Here is a 12,193-nt window from a genome sequence, read left to right on the forward strand (position 1 = left end):
GCTGTTGACGCCAACAGGTGTCTCCGGCTGGGGTTCGGGGAGCCTAAGGAGCCACTTTGCCGGTTGTGCTGACTTGAATCTCCGTCTTCATGGAGGAATCAACCGTGGCATATTTGTCTGCTATGATCAGCAGCTCGTCGAGGGTTTCCGGCTCATCGCAGAGAAGCCCGTGCTTGAGGAGCGTACCCTCTCGGCATCCTGCAGTGAAGTACTCAATAGCCTGCACCTCGTGCACGCCCTCGCAAGAGCTGCGGAGCTCGGCCCAGCGCGTGAGGTAGTCACGAGTTGACTCGCTGGGCCTTGCACGCACAAGGAGAGCTGGCGGGGTTTGGGAGGTTGCTTGTACGTGCTGGTGAAGTTGCGGACGAAGGCGTCGGTGAAGTCGACCCAACTGTTGATGTTGCGGGGCCTTAAGCTGTTCAGCCATGTCCGTCCGTGCCCTGGAGCATGAGTGGAACGTACTTCACAGCAACACGCTTGTTGCCGTTTGCTATGCTGACGACCGTGGAGTAGTCGACCAGCCAGTCCTCCGGCTTCATGGAGCCAATGTACTTGGGTGTGTCTCTGGGGAGAGTGAACCCTTTGGGGACGGGCTCGTCTCCGATGCGGGGGCCAAAACACGGCGGACCTGTAACACCCTGGATGTAATTTACCTTATATGTATTCCAACTCTTGCTGTTTCCGGCACTAAGTTATTTTATTTCCTCGTTGTCGGGTTTTTGCCTCCGTGTGTTTTTGTCTTTGTCTTGCATCTCATATCATGTCATCATGTGCATTGCATTTGCATACGTGTTCGTCTCATGCATCCAAGCATTTTCCTCGTTGTCCGTTTTGCATTCCGGCGCTCCTATGTCCTTCGGTGGTCCTTTCTACCTCTTTTCGTGTGTGTGCGTTAAACATTTCCGGATTGGACCGAGACTTGTCATGCCTCCTTGGGTTACTACCAGTATACCGCCTGTCAAGTTTCGTGCCATTTGGACTTCGTTTGATACTCTAATGGTAAACTGAGGGACCGAAAAGGCCTCGTGTGTGTTGCAGCCCAACACCTTTCCAAACTAGCCCAAAACCCACCTAAACCTCTTCTATCATCTAGAGCGTTCAATCACGATCGCGTGGCCGAAAACCGCACCTCATTTGGAGCTTCCTAGCTCCCTCTACCTCTATAAATAGATCCCCTCCCCGAAATGCCGGGTCTCTTCTCCCCTAACCCTAAAATTCCCTCGCGCGCCGCCAGACATTGTCCGATCCGGCCGGACGTTTTTCCGCTGCTGACCGCAACCACTGAGAGGACGCCACGTGGCGGCTCCTGTCCCCGCCGCCACCGAAGCCCACCAGGCCCGAAGCCGGCCCCCTCGGCCCGAAGCAGCGCTCGCGCCCGCTGTCTTCCTCCTCCCGCCACGTGCCGCCTCCGCCTTCGTCGCTGGCGCTCCGGTCCGCCGCACCATGCCTTGCCGCCCGCTTCCTCCTCCACGCCGGTGAGCGCCGCCACCTTGCCGCTCCGGCGACCGCGCCACCAAGCTCCGTCGCGGCCGACCCGAGCCGGCGCTGCCCCACCTTCCAAGTCCGGCCACCGCCTCCTCCCGCGCGCCGGCGAGCAATTTCTCCAAGTCCAGCGATGTCCACAGCTTCTCCGATGAACCCCCACTGTTCCGGCGACCTCGGGTCCCGTGCACGATCTGGATCCAGATCTGGATCTTGACGATGACCTAATTTTGCCCGAAACCCTAGAGTTTTTTGCTATCTTCATCATGCCATAACTTTGCATTCGTAGCTCCGATTCATGCGTGTAGCATATCAAAATGTTCATCTCGACGAGTACTTCATTTCATCTCATTGCATCATTTCCATTTGAGCTCATCTTGATGCACAAAATGCTTTTGGAAGAGGGCTATGTGAGGAATATGTCAGATCTGTTTCAGCAAATGGCCTTTTGTCATTTTTTGCCATGATATATGTGTGCATGATATGATCCTGAGCTCTACATGTGTTTTGTAGAATGTCATGCCAGCTTTACAGGGGTGTATGCCATGTATTTTTGTGATATTTGTGGTGACTAGCACAAGCATGCAAAGTAGCGTAATTGTTGATGCTGATTTCAGGGACTTAGAATTTCACTAAGTCCTTGTCCTATTTTTGTTTTTATGCCATATGTTCATGTTGTTTCCTAGTGATCCGAGCCTCTTTTGAGGATGATCAGTAAGGATGTTTTGTTAACATTGTGGTGCTCTATCCATCCATGTCTTCGTTTGCATTTATGGAGTACCCTGGCTTGAGTCAATCGAGCTCTACTTTTGCTATAAAATTATCCTGGCAGATTGTTGACATGTTTAGCGATTTTGCCGAGGATTTTGCTATTGATCCATGCATGCTATGTTGTTGTTCTTGCCATGTCTATCTCCTATGCCATGTCTTCTTGATGGGTGTATGCTTATATTGTCATGCCATGCTTTGTAGTGAGTGCATCAAGCTCGTAAACATGCCTACTTGTTAATCTGTTTTGCATACTCTAGTTTTTCACTAAGTCCGAATCTGTTTATGTTTTTGCTATGTTCACATGCTTGCAATTGTATTTTTTGATCCCTTTTGGCTCAAGGTCACTAAGGGACTTTTCTTATATGCTTAGAGTAGCTTCATGACATGTCTTTCTTTGCCATGATATATTCCTATAGCATGTAGTTTTCATGCTCTAAAGATTGCTTCCTGATGATAAATTCCAGACTTGTGTTAATTTCACTAAGTCTGAAACCTGTTATCATTCACACTTTTGCCATGCTTGTCTGAACCTGTTAATGAGTGAATTAGCCGTAGCTCACTGCTCATCTTTTGTCAATCATCATGAGAGGATCCCTGCCATGTATTTTGTTGTCATGTTTGAGTGCTGTAGCATATTTATCTTGATGCATTTAGTTGGTTACTTGCTGATTATCGCAGATCGGTGCCATATTTGTTTTGCTTGCCATTTCAAACCATGGATCCGATTCCGGTGATCTTTATATCGATTTCAACCGAAATCAACTCCCCTTTCTAGTGGCACTCTTGGATTTCCATGTTGAGGCCAGTTTCAATAATTCCTTTGCAAATCATGCATATGCATCACATACCGCATCCCGCATATCATACCATGTTTGCATCATGTTGTTTGAGCATTCCACGTGGTTGATTGTGCTCCTTTTGCTTGTTGTTCTTGCTTGGGTAGAGCCGGGAGAAGAGTTCGTGAATGAGGAGCCCGTTGAGTTCGCTTATGAGGATCAAGGCAACTCTGAGAATTTTGCAGGCAAGATGACCATACCCTCGAAATTACTTCTATCTTTGCTTGCTAGATGCTCGCTCTTTTGCTATGCCTATGCTATGATGCCCACCACTTGCTTATCATGCCTCCCAAATTGCCATGTCAAACCTATAACCCACCATGTCCTAGCAAACCGTTGTTTGGCTATGTTACCGCTTTGCTCAGCCCCTCTTATAGCGTTGCTAGTTGTGACGCCCCGAGACCGATGTGCCAGGTGTCTTCGAGTTATTCGCTATTGTTGCCATGTCATTTGCTTGAGTGTTGCATCTTGTCATGTCATCATGTGCATTGCATCATCATGTTTTAAAACTTGCATCCGTCCCGGTCTCCTTGTTCCTTCCGTTGTCCGTTCTGAGTCCAAACACCCTTGCACGCGCCCGCGGCATGTCCGTAATATTTTTTTATAAGTGGCCGGAAAATGTTCTCGGATTGGGTTGAAAGTTGGCGTGTGGCCTTATTATAGTGGAGGTAGTCCGCCTGCCAAGTTTCATCACATTCGGAGTTTGTTTGATAGCCCAACCGTTAAACTATAACGGCATTATAGCCGGTCTAACGTCGGACGTTTTCGGTCTCCGGAAACAGTCGCCGGGTCTCTCTCTTCTCTCTTCTCAGTCCATTGCCTTCTGCACTACATCTCACCGCCAGGCCCAGCCTAACCTCTCCCGTCAGCACGCAGCCCTCCTCGCGCGCGCGTCCGAGAAGTTGTCCTGGACCCGACCCGAACAGTCATCACCGTCGTGTCCGGATCATCCCCAAACATCTACAAAATATCTCCGTTTTCTTTGTTTGGTCTCCCTAGCCTATTTATCTAGGACCGTCCGATTTAATCAGAGGGACCAAATACCCCTACCCAAAATTCACTTGTTATTTAAAGACCAAACCCTAAAACCTAGGGGAGCTGTCCCATCCATCAATCCCCATGCCGCCGCCACCTTCCTTGTTTTCCCCATCGATCCAATCCATCGATCCGTCCCGATCTCTCCACCAAACCAGTGAGCCTCCTCCCGATCCCTTACAAATCAATCGCAGTAGCCTCGCTCCGTTCGAGAGGAGCTCGACCCCGAGACTCTAGCCTCCTCTCGCGCCCGAGGGGCTCCCAGAGGACCTCGTTCCTGTCGGCTTTGACACCGAGCCACCGGCGAGCAGTAGCTGCAGAGCCATCGCCAGGCCAGCCCCGTCGCACGCCATTTTATTTCCCTTCCTCCCTGGCTCACTTCTCCTTCCGTTCTATGATCCCTCTCTCTCTTTCTTGATGTGTGTTGCCCGCAGGAGCCGTCGTCTTCCCCCGCCTTGCCTGTGACGTCCGCTGCACCGGGCAGCCTCCAACACACATCGCCCGAGCCATGGCGAGCCTGCAAGGCGCTAGCCTCTCTCCGGCGACCGCTTCACCAGGAACCCCGCACCTGCAGCCTCCGTCCCCTGCCATTGACGCCATCTTCTTTAGGTTGTTGCGCCCCTGCGTCGCCTGAAGCTGCCGTCCAAGCCCGTTCCCGGCCAGAGCCGTCGTTCGGGAGACTAGCGGCCCTGCCAGACCTACCTCACCGGAGCCCTCGCCGGTCTACGCGCCATCGCCGGCCTCCCCTGCTCCTGCATCGAGCAGGAGAAGAGCACACGCAGACAGCACCGCCACTCTGAACCTCGCGCTCGCCCGCTTGCCCGTTGACCGCGCCTCTCCACCTCATCGTTCGATCCAGCCAAGGCCCAGTTGTGCCCCTTGTCGGGTCTCCTTCATCAACCGGCCCATGAGGCCTGGTGAGCCTCCAAAGTTCCTATAGCTCCAGTTTCGGCCTGCTTCTGTTTTTTCCTATCAGCGAATTTCCTAATTTTCCAGAGAACGCCTGTTTTACAAAAAAAGCCCTTGTGGATCATGCATATAATAACTGACAATTGGTGCATCGGATTAAAATGTTTTATATATGTAACTTGCTTAGAATTTTGTCTAGTTTCATAATATGCCACTTTCATCTATGTTAAAATGTTTAAAATGTTGTTTGTTTAAATTTGCTTAAATAACTTGCTAAAATGATTCAATTCATAACTATTTAACTGTAACTCGGTTTGTAACAAACTTTATATGTAAATGGGGTAGAATTTTGCCTAGTTTAACATGGTGGCATCACTTTGCATGTTTAACAACTATAAAATTTGATTTAGGGCAGAACAGCACCAAACCTAATATATGCATATGATGATTTTCCGGACTTGTTGTTTTGTTGTTCCGGCCTCATTTAAACTAGCCTAGATAGGTAGTATTCATTTGCTTCACCCTCTTGCAATGTTTAACAACATTTAATATTGTTGAGTACATAAACAAGATCGGACTAAATAACTTGTTGTGGTGTTTCGTCAATATGCAACTCGTTGCATATTGATCTCCACTTAATTTGTAGAATTGCTTGTGCACTTTTCCATTCCATGCCTCTTTAAACCGGACATGCATCATACTTGATTGCACATCGTGCCATGATTATGTGATGGTTGTTTACTATGTTGTTTGCTTCTTTCTGGTGTTGCTTCTTCGGGTTGGTTCCGGTAACGTCGCGTTTGTGAGGAACCGTTCGACTTCGTCCGTTTGTCTTCTTCATGGACTCGTTCTTCTTCCTTGCGGGATCTCAGGTAAGATGACCATACCCTCGAAATCACTTCTATCTTTGCTTGCTAGATGCTCGCTCTTTTGCTATGCCTATGCTGCGATACCTACCACTTGCTTGTCATGCCTCCCATATTGTTAAACCAAGCCTCTAACCCACCTTGTCCTAGCAAACCGTTGTTTGGCTATGCTACCGCTTTGCTCAGCCCCTCTTATAGCGTTGTTAGTTGCAGGTGAAGATTGAAGTTTGTTCCTTGTTGGAACATGGAGATGTTGTTCCTTGTTGGAACATGTTTACTTGTTGGGATATCGCAATATATCTTATTAAATTAATGCATCTATATACTTGGTAAAGGGTGGAAGGCTCGGCCTTATGCCTGGTGTTTTGTTCCACTCTTGCCGCCCTAGTTTCTGTCATATCGGTGTTATGTTCCCAGATTTTGCGTTCCTTACGCGGTTGGGTAATAATGGGAACCCCTTGATAGTTCACCTTGAATAAAACTCCTCCAGCAAGGCCCAACCTTGCTTTTACCATTTGCACTAACAACCTATAACCTTCCCTTGGGTTTTCGCGAGCCCAAGGGTCATCTTTATTTTAAACCCCCCCGGGCCAGTGCTCCTCTGAGTGTTGGTCCGAAACGGGCAGCCTGCGGGGCCACCTCGGGGTAACTTGAGGGTTGGTTTTACTCGTAGCTTGACCTATCCGGTGTGCCCTGAGAACTAGATATGTGCAGCTCCTATCGGGATTTGTCGGCGCATCAGGCGTCTTTGCTGGTCTTGTTTTACCTGTCGAAATGTCTTGTAACCGGGATTCCGAGTCTGATCAGGTCTTCCCGCTAGAAGGAACATCCTTCATTGACCGTGAGAGCTTGTGATGGGCTAAGTTGGGACACCCCTGCAGGGTTTTGAAATTTCGAAAGCCATGCCCGCGGTTATGGGCAGATGGGAATTTGTTAACGTCCGGTTGTAGAAAACCTGAAGTTGACCTTAACTAAAATACATCAACCACGTGTGTTACCGTGATGGTCTCTTTCCGGCGGAGTCCGGGAAGTGAACACGGTGTTGGAGTTATGTTTGACGTAGGTTGTTCTAGGATCACTTCTTGATCATAGTTTCTCGATCGTGCTTTGCCTTCTCTTCTCGCTCTCATTTGCGTATGTTAGCCACCATATATGCTAGTCGCTTGCTGCAGCTCCACCTCATACCTTTACCTTACCTATATGCTTAAATAGTCTTGATCGCGAGGGTGCGAGATTGCTGAGTCCCCGTGGCTCACAGATACTTCCAAAAACCAGCTTGCAGGTGCCGATGAGTCCGTGCAGGTGACGTAACCAAGCTCAGGAGGAGTCGATGAAGATCTTGCCCTTTGTGTTGTTTCGTTCTAGTTGATCAGTAGTGGAGCCCAGTTGGGGTCGATCGGGGATCTGTGTAGCATTTGGGGTTCTTCTTTTATTTTGGTTCCGTAGTTGGACCTTGATTGTATTTGGATGATGTAATGCTTTATTCATGTACTTGTGTGAAGTGGCGATTGTAAGCCAACTATGTATCTATTTCCCTTATGTATTACATGGGTTGTGTGAAGATTACCTCACCTGCGACATTGCTTTCAATGCGGTTATGCCTCTAAGTCGTGCTTTGACACGTGGGAGATATAGCCGCATCGCGGGCATTATACTAGTTGCAGGTGAAGATTGGAGATCGTTCCTTGTTGGAACATGTTTATCATTGGGATATCACCATATTATCTTGTTTATCTTAATGCACCTATATACTTGGTAAAGGGTGGAAGGCTCGGCCTTATGCCTAGTGTTTTGTTCCACTCTTGCCGCCCTAGTTTTCATCATATCGGTGTTATGTTCCCGGATTTTGCGTTCCTTACATGGTTGGGTTATAATGGGAACCCCTTGACAGTTCGCCTTGAATAAAACTCCTCCAGCAATGCCCAACCTTGGTTTTACCATTTGCACCTAGCCTCTTTTTCCCTTGGGTTTCCGGAGCCCAAGGGTCATCTTTATTAAACCCCCATGGGCCAGTGCTCCTGTGAGTGTTGGTCCGACTGAGCTGCCTGCGGGGCCACCTCAGGGAAACTTGAGGGTTGGTTTTACTCGTAGCTAGTCTCATCTGAGTGTGCCCTGAGAACGAGATATGTGCAGCTCCTATCGGGATTTGTCGGCACATTCGGGCGGTGTTGCTGGACTTGGTTTACCATTGTCGAGGATGTCTTGTAACTGGGATGCCGAGTCTGATCGGATTGTCTTGGGAGAAGGAATATCCTTCGTTGACCATGAGAGCTTGTGATGGGCTAAGTTGGGACTCCCTACAGGGATTTGAACTTTCAAAAGTCGTGCCCGCGGTTATGGGCAGATGGGAATTTGTTAATGTCCGGTTGTAGATAACCTGAAACTTAACTTAATTAAAATGCATCAACCGTGTGTGTAACCGTGATGGTCTCTTCTCGGCGGAGTCCAGGAAGTGAACACGGTGTTGGAGTAATGCTTGACGTAGGTTGTTCTAGGATCACTTATTGATCATAGTTGTTCGACCGTGCTTTTGCCTTCTCTTCTCGCTCTCTTTTGCGAATATGTTAGCCACCATATATGCTAGTCGCTTGCTGCAGGTCCACATCATACCTTTACCTTTCCTATAAGCTTAAATAGTCTTGATCGCGAGGGTGTGAGATTGTTGAGTCCCCGCGACTCATAGATTCCTTCCTAAACCAGATGCAGGGACCGATGATACCACTCCAGATGATGCGCTTGAGCTCAAGTGGGAGTTCGATGAAGACTCTCGTCGTTACTATGTGTCTTTCCCAGATGATCAGTAGTGGTGCCCAGTTGGGGCGATCGGGGACTTTGTCGCATTTGGGGGTTGATCTTTATTTTGGTACCGTAGTCGGACCCTAAGTGTATTGGATGAATGTAATGACTTATTTATGTATTTGTGTGACGTGGCGAGTGTAAGCCAACTATGTACATTTCCCCTTTATTTATTTACATGGGTTGTTGTGAAGATTACCTCACTTGCGACATTGCTTTTAATGCAGTTATGCCTCTAAGTCGTGCTTCGATACGTAGGAGATATAGCCGCATAGAGGGCGTTACAAGTTGGTAATCAGAGCCTTCTCCGACCTTAGGAGCCCCCTGCTTGATCGAATCGTTGGCGTTGTTGAGTCTAGAAAAATGTTTTGAGTCATTTAGGAATTATATATCGGAGAGTTAGGAATTCCTTTTACTCCCCAGTCCCTTCGTCGCTCTGGTGAGGCATCTTGACGTAGAGTTTTGACTCTTCTCTTCTCAAATTTCACTAAAAAAATTTAGGATCACGCGGGTATCTTGGAATCATTTCGATGGTTTTGTGACGAGAACATTGTTCCTGGTGCCTCCTGACATTTAGGGGTTGTGGCAGTGTCCCGGGGAGTTGAGCTCCGAGGTGTTGTTGTCACAATTTTATCGTTGAGATTCTGGAATACCTGAGTTTCGCCGACATCGAAAATCTCTTTTATGCAGTTGTTGGTGAGATAACCTCGATGCCACCCAGTACTGGGGCGGGAGTTTGGTAGTATTGCCATAACTTGTATAATGGATGTTTTTCGAAGGTTGAGGTAAATGATTTCCGAAGGTTTCTCGGTTATGTGTTGAAGGATGGATACAGCTGGACGTAGGATTTGCTAGATTTGGGTGAGATATTATGCTTCCCCTGTATCCCCAACACCTGATTGCATAACCGGAAATGTTCGGGAGTTTCATAGGTGGGAATTCTTGTAGCTCTAGTTCTTCTTCTGCGGATATTTGGTTTGGGATTGGGCAATACTCACCAAGTATTTGTTCTTGTCTGTAGCTTGTTCTTATTCTTCTACCTCAATTCTAAGTGGCTTCTCAATTTATGGAAATGTGACCATTTCAATTGGAATTCATTCATTCATTTTGTTCGGATGTGAAGACTTTATGTTGCAATTTCAAACCTTTTGATTCAGCTTCATATTTGCATGTCAATATGCTAACGGATGTCACCCTCTTCAGGATGGCTCCTGCTAAGGGTAACAATCAGAATCAGAATCAGGATCCGCCACCACCACCTCCACCTCCGGAGAAATGGCAAGCTGTGATGGCCGCTACCAATGCAAACACACAGTTGATCATGCAAATTCTACAAGAGCGCAACCAGGGCCATGGCAACAATCAGAATCAGTTTGCTACACTCAACTAGTTCCTCGCTAACCAGCCAAAGACCTTCAGCAATTGTGTTGAGGCAACAGACGCTGATGATTGGCTCGTGGACATATGCAAGCATTTCGAGTGCAGCAACGTCAGGCCTGAGGACTTTGTCAAGTTTGCCTCCTTCCAACTCAAAGACCAAGCTGCAGAATGGTTTCGGTGATACAAATATTCTAGAGGAGGCCGTTTGATTACCTGGGATGAATTCCATCAAGACTTCAAAGCTCATCATATTCCTCAGAGTGTGGTTGAGAGCAAGCGTGAGGAATTCCGCAACCTGAAGCAAGGCACTATGTCTGTTTACCAGTACAACATCATGTTTCAGAAGCTCGCCCGTTTTGCTAAGCAAGACGTCCCTGACGAGAAGAGCATGATATACCAGTTCAGGGGTGGTCTCAGAGAAGAACTCCAGCTAGCTCTCGTCCTCTTTGAGCCCAAGAAGTACGATGAGTATTAAAACATGGCAATGAAGCAAGAGGCTTCCCAACTGAAGTGCGATGCTTCCAAGAAGCGAGTCAGAGATGCAACTCCTTCTTCCTCAACTCAAGTGGCTAAGCAACAAAAGTATTGGCTTCCTCCTCCTCCGTTTCGTCAGCCTTATCAGCAGAAGAGAAAAGGTGGCAATGGATCTTCCCACCCACCCAACCCTGGCCCTCAGAACAAGACTTTGTCTCAAGCTCCAAGATCAAGTGCTCCGTATCACCGTCCGCTTTCAGAGGTCACGTGCAACAAGTGCCAACAGAAGGGTCACTATGCCAACAAATGCTTCAATCAGAGGCGTCTTCCTCATCCTCCTGTGAGATCTACAAGTACAGCTATGGTCAAGCATAACCCCAAGCACGCCAAGGTCAACTTGATGAATGCAGCTCAGGCAGAGGACTCGTCAGATGTCATCATGGGTAACCTTCCTGTTAACAATATTCCAGCAAAAGTTCTTTTTGACTCTGGTGCATCGCATTCTTTCATGTCATTCCTATTTGCATCGGAGAACAATTTTGGTACTAAGGCATTACCTAAAGCATTGCAAGTTGTTTCTCCGGCTAGGCGTCTGAGTTCTAGCATGATGGTTCCGGATATTTCTATCATGATGGGTGACTTCAAGTTTCTGGCTTCTCCAATGGTCCTTGGTAACTCGGATATTGATCTAATTCTCGGAATGGATTAGCTTTCTAAGAACAAGGCTCAGCTTGATTGTGTCGCCAGGCAGATTCAATTGACTCATTCGTCTGAGGATGTAACTGTCTTTGCCGCAAGAGATAATACCATCCGTTTGTTTTCTCTCAATGAGAAGGATGAGCTGGATGCCATCTCTCAAATTCCAGTCATTTGCGAATATCAAGACGTCTTTCCAGAAGAGCTTCCAGGAATGCCTCCACACCGGCCAATTGAATTCGTCATCGATCTTGAGCCTGGCACGGAATCTGTTTGCAAACGTCCTTACAAACTTGGACCTAAAGAGTTGAAGGAGTTGAAGAAGCAACTCGATGAACAAGAGTGAATGGGTCTCATCCGACCTAGTTCTTCTCCGTGGGGTTGTGGAGTTCTTTTTGTGAAGAAGAAGGATGGAACGGACCGACTCTGTGTCGACTACCGTCCATTGAACAAGAAGACTATAAAGAACAAGTACCCACTTCCCAACATCAACGAGCTGTTTGAACAACTCAAAGGTGCTCAAGTATTCTCGAAGCTTGATATCCGTATGGGCTATCACCAGATTCAAATTCGTGAGCAAGATATCCCCAAGACAGCTTTCAGAACAAGCTATGGTTCATATGAATACACTGTCATGTCTTTTGGCCTCGTCAACACTCCGCCAACTTTCTCTCGCATGATGAATTTCATCTTGAACCCCTACACAAATGACTTCGTCTTGGTCTACCTCGATGACATTTTGGTCTTTTCCAAGAACAAGGAAGATCATGCGAAGCTCTTGTGTTTGGTGTTGGATAAGCTCAGAGAACATCAGTTCTATGCCAAGTTTCCAAAGTGCGAGTTTTGGCTCGATGAGGTTCTCTACCTTGGGCATATCATCTCTGCCAAGGGCATAGCGGTGAATCCTGAGAAGGTGTCTGCAATTGTGAATTGGGAACCACCTCAGAA

This window comes from Triticum aestivum, chromosome 1A (assembly GCF_018294505.1).
Source record: "Triticum aestivum cultivar Chinese Spring chromosome 1A, IWGSC CS RefSeq v2.1, whole genome shotgun sequence".
NCBI lineage: Eukaryota > Viridiplantae > Streptophyta > Magnoliopsida > Poales > Poaceae > Triticum > Triticum aestivum.